Source organism: Schistocerca serialis, chromosome 7, assembly GCF_023864345.2.
Source record: "Schistocerca serialis cubense isolate TAMUIC-IGC-003099 chromosome 7, iqSchSeri2.2, whole genome shotgun sequence".
NCBI lineage: Eukaryota > Metazoa > Arthropoda > Insecta > Orthoptera > Acrididae > Schistocerca > Schistocerca serialis.
Genome location: NC_064644.1, coordinates 433,551,718 through 433,572,259, shown reverse-complemented (window position 1 = coordinate 433,572,259; position 20,542 = coordinate 433,551,718). Strand labels below are relative to the sequence as shown.

Below are 20,542 nucleotides of genomic sequence, written 5' to 3'. Positions count from 1 at the left end.
AAATCTTATAGAAACGCTAAATGAAGAGGTTCATTGCCTGCATTACTCCAATCACTAAATGTTTGTCTCGTGCATTATGTATTTCCATATTCCTACATTTACAGTAAGTGTTTGACACGATGCCCCACTACAGACTGTTAATGAAGGCCCAAGCATGTGGATTAGGTTCCCAGAGATGTGAGTGGCTCGAAGTCGTCTTATGTAGTAGAACCCAGTATGTTGTCCTTAACAGTGAGTGTTTATCAGAGACAAGCATATCGCCAGAACTATCCCATGAAACTGAGATAGGACCACACTTATTCTCTATATTCATAAACAAGCTTTGCGCCCACCGCCATGCTCACATAGAGTGTACGCTCTGCACAGTTTTTTTTTTTTTTTTTTTCATTGATTGATTTTGTATTGTGTTACATTCATTGTACAAACAGTGCATCTAGCCTATGCAAACTAAGCTGCAGACAGGGTACTGAAATTTAATAAATCAATTCTTCATATAAGATTTGCACTTTCTTCTTAATTTAATTGCATTTATGTATACTTACACACATTGTTTGTGTACAAATCAAAAATCTAGAAACAGTGTACCTCGTCATCTCAAATGGATATTCCTGTGTATGGAATCACATTTAAACATGGTATCTATTTTGCCATCAGTAATGGTTAATTTGCGTAGTAATTGCCACAAAAATAATTTTATAAGCATGTATTAGGCCTACTAAAAAATTAATATATTAAAAACCCGTTTATTTTTCTATGCAATTCTGACAAAACTAATTTGTCGTTGTGACTCTTACTTAGCTTTCTTTGATTTAGCTCACAAACTGTATCATCATCTAAACTTTTCACACTAATCAAGGCCACAGAAGCAAGATCTTCTCCAAAAGTACTTCCCAACAAAAAGTGATTCTGGTACCTGGGGTTGGAGGTTTTTTTTTTAAATCTGGTCTTTTGAGTTCTTGTGGTGATATTTTCATAGAAATCTTGTGGTGAAACTTCCACAGAAACATTCATGCCCTAACATACACGTCTATTTCCAACTGAGAAGTCAAATAGCAATTTTCATATACTTAGCTGTAAGAATGTGTTGAAATAACAAAATACTTTCATAAAAATGTTCATCCCCTATTTACCTCCTCAGAGGCTGAATTTCCAAAAACACTGAAACCACAATTATCTCTAACTGAGAAGGCAAATGCCAATTTTTATAGATGTAGCTTTACAAATGCTTTAGTAGTTCTTCAATAATGATTCATTTTCAAAAAAAGTTACACTCACTATTTCACACCCTCAGGGGTTGAATTTCCAATAATTCTGAACAAGAAACCCGATACCAGTTTCAAAGTTCTAGTTTCTTAGTAATGACATATTTTCAAAAAACCTTTCATCCCCTATTTCATCCCCTTAGGTTAGAATTCTGAAAATGATGCCTATAGTATCAGATCAACACCCTCTCCAAATTTCACGTTTCTATCCTTAATGGTTTGGACTGGATGATGATGAATCAGTGAATTAGTTAGGACATTTTCTTTTATACATGTGCTTGCAGTGGATGGTGTGTCACGTTCAAAAGTAGTGAAAATGAGTTAAAACCACAAATGCTTCCCAGGCACTTCACTTTTTGTCTGGGAACACTGTGTCAAATACTACTGGCATCTCTTGCTGAGCAATGGGTTAGTGTATACTGTAGTGGGTTATGTTTGTGAATGTTCACCTGGTTCAGTGAACAGCTTTGGTTCAGTGAATAGATTATCAAGTCTGACTATCCTGATATGACAGATTATTATATGAGCTCAATGTGGTTGGGAGTGTGTATTATGGGTCAAGTCTACTAACCTATGCTATGTGCCATGCCATCATCAGTCAAGTCTTGAGTTTTGGGAATAAAAAATGTTACCAATTGCAATACTTATCATAACTTGAGATCTCGAACACCGCTGACCAGTGATTAATGCTGTAACTTGGACATACAACACAATCAAGACTGTTAGCACAAAATTATTAGACTGTGGCATGTACACCAATTGCCATAAAATACACCGAACACAATAAGATAAAGCAAATATATGCAAGCACCAATAACATGATAACTGAGCGCAAGCATAGCATGGCAGAGTTTAAATAGACACCTGCCCATGGGCAGGCTCTATCAGAAGTTCACAGTATTACTCTTTCATAGCACTCTCTCATGGATCACAACACAGCTAATGTGCATGGCTTTCAAGCATACGCACAATACTTCAATGAACATCAAGAGGAGGAGCTCATTCACACTCATGCTCAAAATGCAGAACCAGGTAAGTCTTCTTCATTTTCTTTCTTACCGTGGTACTATTGTATTTTCAATACATAAGTATCTACTTACAGACATACGTTGGTATACCTATCACAGCAGAGGTTCACTAAAAATGAAGACCATCAATGAGGGGCCACCGTGCACCAAATTTCAAGTGACAAGACCAATAATTATCTGTTTTCAAAACAAGCAATATGAATAATAGTCTTGCAATAATGTTTTCCACAAGTTAACAAGCAATTCCTGTTTCCTCAAAGGATTTTGTGTCTTCTTTTTCCAGGTCCTGGCACATCCCAACCATGTACCAACCACAGACCAAATGCTGATACAATCCCTCAATTCTAATGGTGACTGCCCAATAATTTTGAAGAAAAGGAGATGACTATGTGATCCTATTATCAGAGAATCTGATGACAAGGTGAGTGATGATTTGCCATCAAAATGTCTCACAAAAAAGGAGCTATCAGGAATAGAGGGCTGAAGGGTGAAACATGGCAGAAAAGGGATTCTTGTAACATGCTTTGAAATTTGGGGTTGAAGGGAGGTAAAACAAAATATACCCCAAGAAAAATCAAACTTTATGCTCATGCAGGAATAATTGTTCAGAAAAACTAACAGGTGAAAGACGTGAAATATAATTTAAGGAGTACTTGGGAATGGGGGATTTCAACTGGAGATTATTGTGCATTTCAAGCCACATAGAACTGAGAGACCCAGAAAAAAAAAAAATTCTGGAGAGAACACTGCTGCAAGGCAGTTACAGTCTCATTATTAGGTACTGTTTAATTATGAAAGAACATGGTTGCAAAATCATGTTCCATGGGTGTAATTGGTGTAAACAAGATATTTGTGGAATCAGTTATTCAAACAATAAGCAATTCCGTCTGGAGTGATTCAAACAGATATGCAAGATACTGATTGGCTAAAGAGTGAAAACAACAAAACTTTTAGAGCTGGTATCAGAGAATGTCTCTGGAAAATTCCAACCTATGAGAGTCACTATTCAAGAAGAGACTTTAGTAAAATGTTCATGGCCCCACACCATATGATACATCCCTAGACAAAGGGTAACCTAAAACAAATCAGGGCTAACATCAATGAATCCTACAAAGTTTTTTGTGAGGAGTTCTGAAAGATGAAACGCTGTATAAAATAACCAAGAGTGGACACATGCGACCTCTAACAAAATGAAAATGCTACTGAAGCTTGCTACAGAAAGTCAAAAACCTGAATTAATGAAAGTTATGAAAGAACATCACGAGGCAGCTGATGACAAAATTACAAGGAACAGTAACAAAACAGAGACCATTACATTTCATTTGCAGCAATGTTGCCCACTCCTCCACTCAAAAATTTAATATTATTTTACAAATGTATGTTGTGGACATACAATCTAACAATATAGAAGTAAGGGAAGGGATTGACATACTGTTATCTATGGCATGAAGCTGAAGCTGCAAGAGGAGCTAATGAAGTGGGTGGGATCCTGCTTGTACAAATTCATTCAAAACATCAAATTAGAAGTTAAAACATTAATAACATGTTCAGACAGCCATCCAGGCCAAAATAAACACAGTTGACTGCAGTGATGTGCATGTTTGTACTTCAGAAGTCCCCTACCTTGGAAATAATCAAAAATGGCTCTGAGCACTATGGGACTCAACTGCTGTGGTCATAAGTCCCCTAGAACTTAGAACTACTTAAACCTAACTAACCTAAGGACATCACACACATCCATGCCCGAGGCAGGATTCGAACCTGCGATCGTAGCGGTCGTGCGGTTCCAGACTGTAGCGCCTTTAACCGCTCGGCCACTCCGGCCGGCTGGAAATAATCAATCATAAATTTCTTATTCCTGGACACACCCACATGGAGTGTGACTCATCACACAGTTTGATAGAGCAGAAGAGGAAAACTTTCAAAGGACTTGTAGAACACCCTCACTAGTGGACACAACTGATTAGACAAACTGGGGGAAAAAAAAGGTTTCACTGCCATCAAAACACAGAGAAATTATTTTTTTTTACTACACTGTCCTCTTAAAAACCCAGTAACAATATGCACCAAAGACAACAACAGTAACCCATACCAGTTGAGGCAGGTCAGGTGGCTTCATTTCAAAATAGACCATCCAGGTTTTATTCTTTACAAATCATCACTGGAAGAGGAAGAACCATTTAAAATGTGAGCCTCAGGAGTCAGAGAAAACAGCAAATATTGAAACCTGTTCTGAAGTATTCCAAACCATGCAACATTTTGCCTGAGAAAAAGAAAGATTATTTTTGCCAACATTAAGCAGTGCTGGCAATATTTACCCTGGTACAGATGATGCAGATGAAAAACCATGAATTTTTTGTACATTACTATTATCTTTGTTCACTGTGCTTTTCCAGTATTTTGATAGAATAACTGCTTATGTTCCTGAATAACGATGCTTCATCTACTAATTTATTAATCATTCATAAGAGCCTGCAGAACCACATTTTCCCAAGTTTACACTACAGCTCAAATCCAGAATGAACAATTTCATGAGTGTGCACTGGGTCAAGCCCACAATTTTTAATGCACACTAACTTTAGTGTTGAGCATCAGTGACTAAACTTCATTTTAAACAGAAAATCAATTTATACTGATGAAACAGTGTGGGAATACAATAAGCACAAAAATAATTTTTTGGCACCATTACAGGATTTTGCATTATTTGCCTAACTTTGAATTGTGATTTCCCAGAATTCTATTTTTTGGACTTGGCACACTATCCACTGCAAGCACAGATATATAGAGATGATCTGATAGACAGGGTGTGCAAATCTGCGGCTGTTTGTCAATGATGCAGTGGTGTACAGGAAGAGGTTGTCATTGAGTGACTGCAGGAGGATACAAGATGGCTTAGACAAAATTTCAAATTTGTGTGACAAATGGCAACTTGCTCTCTAAATGCAGAAAAATGTAAGTTAATGGAGATGATTAGGAAAAAAAATCCCCTGATGTTGAATACAGCATTGGCAGTGTGCTGCTGGACAAAGTCATGTCCATTAAATGTCTAGGCATAATTCTACAAAGCAATTAGAAAGACAAGAGCAATAGTATGTAAAACAAATGGTCAACTCTGCAGAACGCTATACTGCCATACATACATTTCGTGTAAAGACCACAAAGATAAAAGAAATTGGGGATCATTCAGAGGCATATAGACTCTCATTTTCCCTTCATTCTATTTGCAAAGTGGTACAGGAATGGAAATTAATAGTTGTGGTACAAGGTACCCTCTGCCATGCACCATACACTGGCTTGTGGAGAATGGTTATAAATGTAGTTGTACATTTTTACACGATTGCCGACAGATGATCATGGAAAAAAAAAAAAAAAATCTGTAACACTTCCAATCTTACTTAGGAGATTGAAAGTAGGCACTGTAGTTGCTGCAATAGCAGCTCCCCACCCTGCAGTATTTTAGGCTCGTCCATAACTTAAAGTACGAGGAAACTTCAATTATTTGTTTTCTAATTGCTAATTTCTTATAGTTATAATAACTGCATGTTTGGCATTTCTTTGCTTGATAGAGCTGGGAGGTATTTTTTTTACGATTTCACATTATCGCACTGTCTCTTTAAGTTGCACAACTGCCTCAGCTACTTGAGGTTTCTATACCCAGATGTCACCCACTTCCACAGCTGAGAAGTCAGCATTTTTTACCTTTATGTAGAGGAATCAGGTTCAATTCCCAGTACTGACAGGGATTTTTACTTGGTGAGAGCATTAGATTGGGCGCCATTCAGCCTCATCATGCCAAATGAGAACTAGTGGCTCCAAAGTCTGGGATGGTGACAATGGCTGGGACTGCAATATGCTGATCCCAAACCTCTCCATACCGCACTTAAATGATGCCATACGGCAGAGGATGACACAGCAGCCAGTCAACATTCTGTGGTCCTCTGGGCCTTCTTGTTAAGTTTGAGTTAAGTTTTTAAGTTTCTCTGGCCACATGTAAGCACAGTACTCAGTTGTACAATATGTCAGAGGACAGTTGGTAATGCCTTTTAATGGTTTTTTACGGTTGTTCAACATTCTCAGTATTTTATTTTTATTTATTTACTAATTTATTTGAGTCTTTCAAATTAGATCTTTAGGTTCGTCTCCAATTACAGCAACCTGCAAATAACTATGCCCCATCTTCAGCTCTTTACAGAGATGACATGTATGCAGCGAAAACATGTTAATTACTGCTTTTGGAGGACACCAGTAAAGTCGACATGTTTAATATGTAATACAAGTGATGAGAAACTAAACTTCCCTGTTGGAAGTAAGCCGACACATATTAAATTTTGAAAGGTAGGAAAAGTCACGGGATGGTTATATTAACCAGTACAGTGTGTTTGACATTAAATTTAATTGACAGAAGTGTGAAACAGGGAAAATGGAATACAAACATCTAAAATAAACGATACTATCAAGAAGAGCAAACTTGCTAAATTGGAATAGCTGTGCGATAAATGCGAGGTTGTAGAAGTGAGCATGGCTATGCAGCATATAAGAAAATTAAAGAGGCCTTTGTAGAAAAGGGAAGTATGTGTATGAATATTAAGAACTCAGATGGTATGTTCCATACTATTGAAAGGATGAAACATGGAAGGAATACATTGAGCTACATAAGGGAAACAATATTGAAGACAACATTATATAGAAAGAGAAGATGAAGTAACAGAGGCAATGAGTTGTGGACACAGACAATGAAAAAGAATGCTAGAACTGGGGACTAGTTAGGGCTGTTAAGTGCAGCATCAAGGGGATGTTTACAAGGGGCGGGGGGTGGGGAGGTGCAGAGATGAGAGGGGGGGAAAGGAGAAAGGATTATATAGCTGCATTGGTGTGATAGAAGGCATGTCTAATACTGGACAAGGAAAGGAATAGGCAGGTGGAAGGCAGGGACTAGCAAAGGTTGAGGCCAGGGGGATTGGTTCAAATGGTTCAAATGGCTCTGAGCACTATGGGACTTAACATCTGTGGTCATCAGTCCCCTAGAACTTAGAACTACTTAAACCTAACTAACCTAAGGACATCACACACATCCATGCCCGAGGCAGGATTCGAACCTGCGACCGTAGCAGTCACGCGGTTCCGGACTGAGCGCCTTAACCGCGAGACCACCGCGGCCGGCAACCAGGGGGATTATAGGAACAAAGAATACATTGCTGGGAGAGTTCCCACCTGCACAATTCAGAAAAGCTGGTGTTCAAGGGAAGAATTCAGGTGGCCCAAGCTATGAAGCAGTCATTAAAGTGAAGCACTTAAGGTTAATCTGCTTACTGTGGCCCACAGAGAGAATCTCTGCCCTTGTTGACAAACAACCTTCAGCTTACCAGTCACCTACCCTCCTACAAAAATGGCACCAATTATTTTCCCCACCGACTCTCCACAGTTCCTGCCCCTTTATCACCCTGCTCATTACTGTTGATGCCACCACCCTCTACACTAACATACACTGAACAGCCAGGACATTATAACACCCTCCTAATAGCTGGTATGTCCACCTTTAGCATTGATAACAGCAGCGATACATCATGACATGGAGGCAATGAGGCCTTGGTAGGTTGCTAGAGGGAGTTGGCACCACATCTGCACACACAACTCACCTAGTTCAAATAAATTCTGGAGAGGGGAGCAATGAGCTCTGACGCCATGTTCAGTTACATCCCAGATGAGTTTGTTTGTGTTCAGACCTGTCAAGTTGGAGGCCCAGCATACCAACTGGAACTTTCCACTTTATTCCTCAAACCATTCCAACACACTCCTGGCCTTTTGACATGATGCATTATTTTGCTGAAAAATGCTGCAGCCGTCAGGAAACGTGATCATCATGAAGGGGTGTACATGGTCTGCAACCAGTGTACACCATGGCTGTCATGGTGCCTTGCATTAGCTCCACTGGACCCATACACGTCCATGTGAATGTGCCACAGGGTGTAATGGAGCAGCTGCCAGCCTATCTTCATCCCGCAATACAGGTGTCATGCTCTTCCCCTGGAAGACGACGGATTCATGCCCTCCCATAGGCATAATGAAAAATATATCAGGATGCATCAGACCACGCGACGCTCTGCCACTGCGCAAACATCCAGTGCCGATGGTCACGTGCCCATTTCAGTCATAGTTTCTGATGTCATAGTGTTAACATCAGTATACGCATGGGTCGTCAGATGCGGAGGACCATCATTAGAAGTGTTCGGTTCACTGTATGTCCAGATACACTTGTACACTGTCCAGCATTAAAGTCTGATGTTAGTTCTGACACAGTTCACTACCTATCCTGTTTTTACCAGTCTGCCCTGCTTACGATGAACCACTCCATCACACTCATGACCTTGTGCCTGTGGCGCATTATCTTGAAAAATGCCACTGCCATCGGGAACATGATCATCATGAAGTGATGTACTTGGTCTACAATCAGCATACAATATTCATGGAGCCTAGCATGAGCATCACTGGACCCATAATGCCCATGTGAATGTTCCCCAGAGCATAATGGAGCAGCTGCCAGCTTGTCTCCATCCCACAGTACAGGTGTCAATGGAGTTGTTCCCCTGGAAGACAAAGGAGTAGTATCCTCCCAACAGCATGATGAAGAAGGTTATCAGGATTCATCAAACCATGCAACGCTCTGCCACTGTGTCAACAGCGGATGCTGATGGTTAAGTGCCCATTTAAGTAGTAGTTGCTGAGACCATTTGTTAACATTGGCACGTGCATGGGTCATTGGCTGCGAAGGCTCATCGTTGAGAGTGTTGAGTGCATTGTGCGTTCAGACACACTTTTACTCTGCCCAGCATTAAAGTGTGATATTAGTTCAATACAGTTCGCTGCCTATCCTCTTTTACCAGTCTGCCAGCCTACAATATCCAATATCTGTAATGCCATGATGTCTGGACATCGTTTTACACTGGTTTCACCAGGTGTAGAAGACACTCACCACAGCACTCTTCGAATATCCGACAAGTCATGCAATTTCCAAAATGCTCGTGCCGAGCTTCCAGGCCATCACAATCTGCCCTCAGTGAAACTCAGTTAGATTACATCCCTTCCTCATTCTACACACAGATAGCAAACTCAGTGATACTACATGCACAATGTGTGTATCTGATTAGCAGTCATTCATTGCAATGTGACGCTGCTATTGCCTGGATGGGTTTACAATGACACAATGTCCATGGTCATAATGTTCTGGCTGATCATTGTACACAGTGCCCATGACTTTGCTATTATCAAACACTATCAATCCCAGTGCTAGAATGACTCCAAACCTCCAACCTCCTACCTGATAACCATGACCAGATATAGCCTCAACTCCAGTTACTTCTCCTTTGAAGGGCTCACCTACAAACAAATCCATGATACAGCAATAGGCACCCACATGGCACCATCCTACATTAACCTATTCATGGACCACCTAGAGGAATCCTTCCTAAATAGTCAGAATCCCAAACCCCTCGTCTAGTTCAGGTTTACTGATGACGTCATCATGAGTCAGGTTGAGGGCGAGGACATCCTCTCCACACTCCAGCAGAATCAAACAGCCTAGCCGCACGTCTAATGATGCACAGTCCCTCTCCAAATTTACCAAGGATCCTACTGTGGCTTCCACAACTGAAATTACCCTCTCAATCTTTTCTAGAAACAAATCTCCCATGACTTGACTCCCCAGTCCATCCACCTCATGTCCACTGTCTGGCCACAAAGGGGCACTCCTCTCATGAATACCGCCTAGGACTGGAGCGACTGAAACACATTCTTCACCAAGGTTTAGACTACCTCTTATTGTTCCCTGAAATGAGAACTATTCTGCCTTCCCCTCCCACAATAATATTCCACTGCCCACCAAACATAGGCACCCACTCCTTGTCCATACCTACTTCGCCATTGCTCCCGAACCCTTGCCCTACTGGCTCATAACCTTGCAATAATCTAGACGCTAGACCTGCCCTACACACCCTATCACTGCCACTTACTTGAATACTGTGAAAGCATCCATTTGATTTACCAACTTAGCTGCAAACACTGTGCTGCTTTCTATATGGGCATGACTGCCAACAAGCACCAGCTATCTGTCTGCTTGAATGGCCACAGCCGAACTGTAGCCAAGACTGCTGAACCAATCAGTTGCTGAGCATACAGCCCAACACGATGTGCTTCCCTTTACTGAATGCTTCATAGCCTGTGCTGTCTAAATTCTTCCCACCTATGCCAGCTTTTCTGAAATGCACAGATTGAAACCCTCCCTGCAAAATATCCTTTGTTTCCATAACCCCCCCCCCCCCCCCAGGCCTCAAACTTTCTCCGTTTGCCTGTCCCCTCCTCTTCTCTCACACCAGTACTGCACATACCTTCTACACCACCAACAGACCTACACAGCAATTTCCTCTTCTCCACTTCTCTCTCCTCTCCTGTCTCGAGTGGCACTATATCCTGCATACACTGTTGTCATTCCATCCTGGACTTTCCATTGTTTGAAGATGAGAATTTTTGGGAGATACGATACAGCACAGAGAACTGACAGGGAAAAGCCCTAAGTCAACATGAGAGCCAGCAATGACATAACTATTCCATCGGATATGAAAGATACATAAGACATTACCATACCCAAAATACAGTTTAGAAAACTTGTTGGCATTCTAAACAGTTTACAGCCATCTCAGAATGCTTAAATACAGGTTCTGTATGGCTTGCAAGAGAATCTTATACCATCCTGCCTGCAAAAATGCGGCAAGTTCAGCTAATGATGATGGAAGTGGATAGCAATCATGCACACTTCTCCCCACAGCTGATTATGTAATCTCCATTATACTGAGATCTGGTTTATTAAGGTGGCCACAGGAAATCCAGCAATCCATCCTTATGCCAAAAAACCAGTCCTGGATGATGCAAGCTGCGTGAAAAGGGGTCCTATCATCTTGAAACTCAGAATTAGCATTGGGGAGTATAAACTGTATCATGGGATGGACCTTACCAGCCAAAATAGTCACACAATCAAAAAATGGCTCTGAGCACTATGGGACTCAACTTCTCAGGTCATTAGTCCCCTATAGTCACACAATCCTTGGCAGTTATCCAACCTTATAGAACAACCAGGGCGGCCATTGACTAACACGATATGGCTGTCCAAATATCACCAAACCCCCACCATGTTTCGGTCTTCGGATACAACTCAGGCAAAAGTTGGGAACAGTATGAAACACGACTTACACAATCAATTCCATTTCTCCTTAGCCCAGGTTTTATGGCTTCAGTACCACATTTTCCTGTTACAAGCACTTGCATCACTGATGTGATGTCTCCTTATTTTTCATCCCAATTCTCTTCAGTGACAGTCAATCATGATCACTCTAAACACAATTTCATCTGCATTGTGATTTAATGGATGACATTTTCCCACTTCCCCATATGTGGTAAAATTTTCCAATACTGTGCGTCTTGGAACACCAAACACTTCAGCTACCTTGGTTACAGAAGCACCCACCACATGAGTACCAATGATTTGCCACTATTTGAATTCAGTGAGCTCAGACATAATGCACTCACAACTACACAGAACAGTGTTCTGACCATGACTGACACTTGCAATGTATTGCAGACATTACACAGGTGTCACTCATGGTCAATTACAATATAACCTGCAGGCTTGGCCAGCATCTACATTTATATTCAAGCATGCATGTCTCACGGTGTTTCCACATTTTGGCCAATCCCTGTATATCAGTAGGCAAAATACCACAAGATTTCAAGAAGAATATAATAATTCCTATTCCAAAGAGGACAGTTGCTGACAGGTGTGAACATTACCAAACTATCATTTTAACAAGTCATGGCTGCAAAATACTAACTCATTTATTTACAGAAGTACAGAAAATCTGGTAGAAGCTGATCACGGAGACGATTAATTTGGTTTCTGGAGAAGTGTAGGAGCACTTGAGGCAATACTCACCTTACAGCTTAGATTAGAAGATGAAATGTACAAAGGCAAACCCACATTTATAGCGTAAGTAAGTTGGACAAAACTTTAGACAATGTTGACTAGAACACACACTGAGATTTTGAAAGCAGCAGGGGTAATATCTACAACTTGTAAGGAAAACTAATTACTGTTATACGAATCAAATGTAATACAAAGGAGACAATGGTTGAGAAGGGAGTGAGACAGTGCTGTAGCCTATCACACATTGTGTGAGCCATAAAGGAAAGCAAGGAGTAATTTAAAAAGGGAAATAAAATTAAAGGAGAAGAAATAAAAACTTTGTAGTTTATTGACAACTTCATAATTTTGTCAAGGATGGCAAAGACTTGCAAGAGCAGTTGACTGGAGTGAACAGTGTCTTGAAAATAGTTCATAAGATGAATACCAATGAAATTAAAACAAGAGTAATGGGATAGAATCAAATTAAATCATGTCATACTGATGGAATGATAAGGAAATGAGACACTGAAAGGTCAGTGAGCTTCACTGTTTTAATAGCACAGCAACTAATGCTGGCTGAAGTGCAGAGGATATAAAATGCAGACTGGCCACAGCAAAAAAGGAATTTATGAAAAAGAGAAATTTGTTAACATCAAATATAAATTTAAGTATTTAGAAACCTTTTCTGAAGCCATGTGGTGCCACAGAAGAATATTTAAAAATTATATGGGTGGATCAATAAAGAGGTATTGAACTGAATTGGGGAAAAGAGAAAATTATCAGACAACTTTAGTAAAAGAAGAAATCGGTTGATAGGACACATCCTGAGGCATCAAGGAATTGCCAATTTGGTAGTAGAAGGAAAGTGTGGATAAAAATTGTAGAGGGAGAGCATGGCTTGGATGCAATAAAAAGTTCAAATGTATATAGGTCACAGCAACTATACATAGATGAAGAGGACTGCGCAGGATAGATTAGGGTGGAAAGATGTATCAAACCAGATTTTGGAATAAAAACTGCAACAACAGTTGGTCCTTCATTGCCAGTATTGAGCTCAGCCAGTGATTGCTGTCCCTCGGTAGCTGTGCTGTTGGTGTCTGGCACCTTGCTGTAATCTTGGGTTAATGAAACGTTCAAAATGATTAACACAACACTGCATCAATTTCCTAACAAATTCCCACATTTTCTGAAACACGTATTATCATGATTATCAGCTTGTCTCAGATAAATTATAAAGTTTATTCATTACCGGTTGGCACGCATATTCTCCTACAAAGTACTTGACAGCGGCAATGTATTTCCTGTACTCTTTCTATAAACAGTCCTGACGAAAACACAACATGCAGAAAAATCCATTTAGCTATTCACTTCACTATTACGTTTTTGAAATGAATATTAGTCTTGGACTAACTCTGATACTGAGAAATTTGCATGTAGAAAACTACACAGAGACTGCCTCAAAAAACTTCTACAGAAATGTTCACACAGACATACAGGTGTTAACAATTCAGCTATTAGTTGCCAGTTAACTCAAGTACTGTCAGTACTCTGCTTATGAATAAATTTTGAAATCTGATATTACAAATAGTGTTATTTTCTCACAAGGAAGCTAATTAAATCAATGGACATAAAATTACAATGAGCCAAGAAGTAGTCTGGTTTAACTGTGGGTTGGATAACTGGTACTATATTCTGACTATGATGTACACAGTTGCTATTGACATTATAGCTGTCACCACATGAACAATGCTGACAGTCTGAGATTCAGTGAAGTGGCAGTCCTGATTCTGGACTTCTGTTGTTTCTTCTAGGCACAACAGACACACTCTGCATTTGTTCCCATCAGTTTCCAATCTCACCCCAATGCTCCACCTCAAATGAGACATATTTATGAGAGATTACACTCCAATTTTCTTTTTTGGTTCGACACCAAAGATATGACATCAATATGTGTCCAACTTTGTTTCTATTATTTTGGTATGTGTAAGCCAAGTGTCAACTTCATGTGTTAATACTTGACTTCATATGATTTTCTAACGTATTTATATCTTGTTTCATTTGGAGGTATAATGGTAAACTTTCAAAGATAGTGAAAGTTTCTAAGGAATCCGCTCCTTCATTTTCAACAGCAGCCAGAAGAGAAGCAAAGTTCAAATATGGCTCTTGACATAAACATTTACAAAAAGGACTAGTTCACAGTGCATGGATTACACCTAAATCCAATTTATAACAAGAGACTTGCATCAGATATCAACAAAGGTTTCGAAAAAATAATGTGAGAGAGAATAACTGAAACAGCAAAGGGACCAATTCCAAAATGACTTGCTCCAAGCCTTAAAATACAGACCAAGTATCCAATACAGAAGTGGAAGTTCTTTTACCTAGCAAACAAAATAACTGTAAATATAATGTAATTGGATAGATTTTAAAAAATCTACTCATTAAGCAGCAGTAGAAGAACACACACACACAAGAAAGTTTTTCTTGTGCCAGATTTCTGAGCCAGTTACTTCCCACTGTTGAAGAGCAATTTGGGGATGGTGAATGCATCTTTCAACATGATTGAGCAGCTGTTCACAATGCACAGCCTGTGGCGGAGTGGTTACATGACAATAACATTCCTCATTGACCGACATCAATACCTCTCCTCAGTGCAGCACTCCATCAAGAATGGGCTGCCATTCCCCAAAAAACCTTCCAGCACCTGATTGAAAATATGCCTGCGAGAGGGGAAGCTTCATCAAGGCTAAGGGTGGGCCAACACCATACTGAATACCAACTTTACAGATGGACGGTGCCACGAACTAGTAAGTCATTTTCAGCCAGGTGTCTGGATACTTTTTATCACATAGTGTATGTGTGTGTTCTCCTGCCGCTGCTTAGTGAGTAGAATTTTTTTTTTTTTTTTTATCTATCTAGTTACATTACACTGTCAAAAATTGATTATTTTCATTGGAATGATTGTAAAGATGCTAAACCTGACATTACATTAATAACTTCATTGTGTATTCACTGTAGGTACATCTGAAGGTATTAGCAAGCCTAATATCCTCAACAATCCTGTAGGCTACAAATTGGTTTCCAGCTTTTTTAGAGCTAACGGGTACAGAGGTTACTAGATATTACCTCATTCCTCTGTCAACTATGAAATCAGACAGAATTCAAATTTTTTTAAATGAAGACCCCATATTGGAAAGTTACTGAATAGAATTAAAAGAGTACATAATATTTTAATCATAAACATGTATTGCCATGTCAAAATCACACCTAAGTCCAAATCCGAATGCAATGCTGTTAATGAAGTGCAACACTCATAACTAAAAGAAAGTTTATCACTGACACCAATGTACATCCAGAATAAAACTGAATTCCTGTACAGAGAGTACAGCTATTTATATGAACACAGAATGTACCAGAATACAGAATACTGGTATTTATACAAACATCGAATATACAGAATATATAAAAACTAGCTTTGCGACCGCTGCTCTGCTCGCATAGACTGTATGGCCTGTAGAAATTTTTTGTTTTTATTTTTATGTTGTTTACAAACTACAAAACCTTTTAAGTTTTTCACACTAATTAAGGCCACACAAGGATGGTCTTTTCCAAACGTACTTCTGACCAAAATGTGATTATGGTAGCTGGAGTCCAAAGTGTTTGCTAATCATGCCTTTTGCATTCTTATACAGAAATTTCCATAGCAGATTTCGCCTCATGGCAAATGTTTTTTTAAACATATCTACCCATGAAATGAAATACCAATTTTCATGAATTTCGCTTTAAAATCATTTTAATATAACGAAATATTTTCTAAAAAATTTGCATCCCCTTTTGAGCTCCCTTAGGGGTAGAATTTCCAGAAACACTGAAACACATTTTTTTTTTTATTTCTAGCTGAGAAGTAGAATAAAAATGGTCATAGATGTAGCCTTAAAAATCCTTTAGTAGTTCTTTAGTAATTATTTATTTTCAAAAACCTTTAACCCACTATTTTACCCCCTTACTGGTTGAATTTTAGTTCTAGTTTCAAAACTTCCCTTATAGTGACATACTTCCAAAAAGCCTTTCATCCCCTATTTCACCCCCTTAGGAGTGGCATTTCTGACAATCCCATCTTAAATGATGAGTAAAGTATAAGAGCCCATCCTCTACAAACTTTAAGTTTCTATCCTTAGCGATTTGGACTGAGCAAAGATGAGTCAGTGAATCAGTCTGATCCTATTTCATCCCCTTAGGCGTTGAATTTCCAAAAACAGTGAAACATGTATTTTTTCACCTCCAACCAAGAAATAAAACACCAATTTTCAAAGAGTTAGCTTTAAATATGATTTCACAATGAAATATTTTCACAAAACATTCCACCACCTAGGGGCTGAATTTCCAAAAACAGTGATGTGTGTATTTTATTTCTAACAGAGAAGCCAAATACAAATTTTCATAGATTTACCTTCAGAAATGCTTGCACAATGAAATATTTCCATAAAAAATTTTAATCCTGTTTCACCCTCATAGGATTGATTACCAAAAACAGTGAAACACATTTTTTATTTCTAACTGGGAAGCTACATCTAAATTTTCATAGATTTTTATCTTTCACAATCAAATATTTTAAAAAAAAGTCTCATCCCCTATTTCACCCGATCAGGGATTCAGTTTCCAAAAACACTGAAATGCATTTTTTTAAAGTCAATGTTCATAGTTGTAGCTTTAAAAATACTTTAGTAATTTTTTAATGATATACAGGGTGCATAAAAAACAACCATCTGATTAAAAAAAAAATCATAACTATCATGTTATTTGAGATATGTGCGTGAACAATGTACTGTTGGAAAGAGCAAACTCTCAAGTTTTATGTGGTTCCCACTAGGTAGCAGCAGTGTGTGCCCAAGTCAGTTCTTGTAAAAATGGTGTCAGGACAGCAGAAAGTATTTTGTGTTCTATGTTTTGTGCAATGCGGGTCAGTAAAAAACAGTTCAGATTGACTTTTGTACTAGCTATGGTGTGGATCCTCCTATAGCACAGAGTATTGGGCAGTGGCATGAACAATTCCAAGAAACATGTTGTTTGTGTATGCCAGGCCACCCCAGAGTGTCTGACACAGACGTCAAATGCATCCGCCATAGTTTCATAAGGAGTCTGCAGAAATCCATTTGCTGAGCAGCTCGACAGCTCAACATGCCCCCGCTGTCCAACTGGCATGTGCTGCATCGACATTTACACATGAAACCATACAAAATTCAGCTACTGCAAGCACTTTGTGAAGGTGACAAACAACAACGTGTTGAGTTCTGTAACATTTTTCTTGGCAAGATGAATAATGTCAGTCTTCTTCCATTCCTAGTGTTTAGTGACGTGGCAACATTCCATTTAAATTGAAAGGTTAACCCTAATAATGTGAGAATATTGTGGTGTCACCGCCAGACACCACACTTGCTAGGTGGTAGCCTTTAAATTGGCCGCGGTCCGTTAGTATACGTTGGACCCGCGTGTCGCCACTGTCAGTGATTGCAGACCGAGCGCCGCCACACGGCAGGTCTAGTGACACCTCCTAGCACTCGCCCCAGTTGTACAGCCGACTTTGCTAGAGATGGAACTGACAAATAGCGCTCTCATTTGCCGAGACGATAGTTAGCATAGCCTTCAGCTACGTCAATTGCTACGACCTAGCAAGGCGCCATTACCAGTGTATATTGAGATTATATAATGTAACAACAAGAGCGATCTTCACCAATTATGGAATAAAGTTAAGTATTACTTCAACTACGTACTTTATTTGCTATATTAATAACATTGTAATGTTCCAGAACGGTCTGGAACGCCTAAGGGGATGAAATAGGATCAGACTGATTCACTGACTCATCTTTGCTCAGTCCAAATCGCTAAGGATAGAAACTTAAAGTTTGTAGAGGATGGGCTCTTATACTTTACTCATCATTTAAGATGGGATTGTCAGAAATGCCACTCCTAAGGGGGTGAAATAGGGGATGAAAGGCTTTTTGGAAGTATGTCACTATAAGGGAAGTTTTGAAACTAGAACTAAAATTCAACCAGTAAGGGGGTAAAATAGTGGGTTAAAGGTTTTTGAAAAACGAAATTAAGTGTTTTCCAGAAGAAACGAAACTAAAGAATAATTACAGGAAATGGTCGGAAGAGCGGAGGAGGAACCACTCGAAAATGATGAGGAAATATTGGGAAGAGAGAAAAAAAGATCAAAAAGCCGGGCAAGTGAATTGTTGAACGTGGTCCAAAGATGGCCGAAATCGAAAGAAGAAGAAGTAATGTTCCAGACCTCACGCCAGTCTGCGTGAGCTTAACGCGTGCCTTTAGGCATCCTCGCATAGTGACTTGGCTGTCTTGCCAAGTCACAACACATGGCGATGAGGATGGGATTCGAACCCACACGTGCAAAGCACATTGGATTAGCAATATTTACAAACTGCTTGTGCGTCGGTCCCTACTGCAGCAAACTATCTGGACGATATTGTGATCTCCGGACAGACGAAAGACTAACATTTAGCCAACCTCAGAACATTATTTCAGGTCTTGCGACAGAATGGTCTTCGCTTGCGGAAGGACAAATGCGTGTTTTTTGCTCTGGGACATGTACTCAATGCCCAAGGCATACATCCCAGTCCAGAGCACCTCCGTGCCATACAAGACTTGCCTTCGCCGCAGAATTTGAAGCAGCTACAGAGTGTGCTGGGAAAAATCAACTATTATCATAAATATATCCCCCATGCCTCTTCCATTTCAGCTTCACTTCATCACTTACGCCGTAAGGGTGTTCCGTTCGTCTGAACGACGGAATGCGAACGCGCCTTTCGCCAGTTGAAATCGGCGTTGCTTTCTAATACTTGCCTTACGCCATTCGATCCCCAGAAACCCCTTTTGTTGATGGTAGATGCATCGGATTTCGGGATCGGTGCTGTGCTTGCGCACAAAGATGGATCGCCCTATTGCCTTTGCGTCCAAATTGCTCTCTTCTGCGCAAAGAAATTATTCACAGATCGAGAAAGAAGCTTTGGCTCTCGTATTTGGTGTTACAAAGTTTCATGATTTCTTGTATGGTCGTCCCTTTACCATCATCACAGACCACAAACCTTTGACGTCGCTTTTTCATCCGAACAAGCCTGTACCTCCATGTACAGTGCAGAAATTCATTCGCTGGTCTATTTTCCTCTCGCAGTACCGCTACGATATCTTGTATCGGTCCACTGCTAAGCACGGAAACGCCGATGCATTGTCCTGTTTGCCTGTTGCTGAGGATAGAGCATTCGATTCTTTCAAACTTGCTTGCATGTTCATTGATGCGGAAACCCATGATGTGGTCGAATCGTTTCCGATTGTTTTTCGTCGTGTAGCTACAGCCACTGCTGCTGACCCTGTCCTTGCTACCGTTTTGCGTTTTGTTGCTACGCAATGGCCCTTGTCAAAGTCACCGATCGCGGATCCATTGGTTCGCCGATTTTTTGCTCACAAGGAGAGACTTTTTGTACGATGTGGTGTTTTGCTGTTGCGTTCTGATAATGATCAGTCCAGGGTCGTGGTCCCACGTTCGTTACAGTCCTCTGTCTTAAAGCTTCTCCACCAAGGACATTGGGGTATAGTGAGAACGAAACAACTTGCTCGTCAGCACTGTACTTGGTTCGGAATCAATGCTGCGATTACGAATATGTGCTCTTCTTGCATGGCGTGTGCCGAACAACAATCCGCACCACCGCGGAAATTCTTTGCATGGCCGAAAGCCACTTCCCCTTGGCAACGCTTACACATCTATTTTGCTGGTCCATTCTGGAATGCTTGATGGTTGGTTGTAGTAGATTCCTTCAGCAATTTTCCTTTTGTTGTCAGGATGTCTTCCACCACGTCGTCGGCCACCATCCAAGCGTTATCTGCTATCTTTTGCATTGAAGGTCTTCCACAGACTATTGTTTCCGACAATGGCCCACAATTCATGTCCGCAGAATTTCAGTCCTTCTGCAAGGCCAATGGTATTCAACATCTGACGTCCGCGCCGTTTTCGCCACAGTCAAACGGTGCCGCTTAACGTTTGGTCAGGACTTTCAAGTCACAGATGTTGAAGTTGAAAGAGTCGCATTCTCGGGAGGATGCGTTATTGCTCTTTTTGTCTTCGTATCGCTCTCAGCCCCGCGATGGTCGCTCGCTGGCTGAGTTGCTCCATGGTCGTCTTCATTGAACCTTGATGTCTTTGCTACATCCGCCGCATCATGTTCCTGTGCAGCGTCAAACACCTGCTTTTGCCCCAGGCGACGTTGTATACTTTCGCAACTATCGAGGTT

The 20,542-nt window shown here is 40.2% G+C and overlaps 1 protein-coding gene across 1 annotated transcript in view; it reads right to left on the bottom strand.

Annotated features, from left to right (window-relative positions):
- The window catches only part of LOC126412077 (N-acetylgalactosaminyltransferase 6), a 154,622-nt gene that overhangs the window by 90,296 nt on the left and 43,784 nt on the right, over positions 1-20,542 (bottom strand). The window lies entirely within an intron of this gene.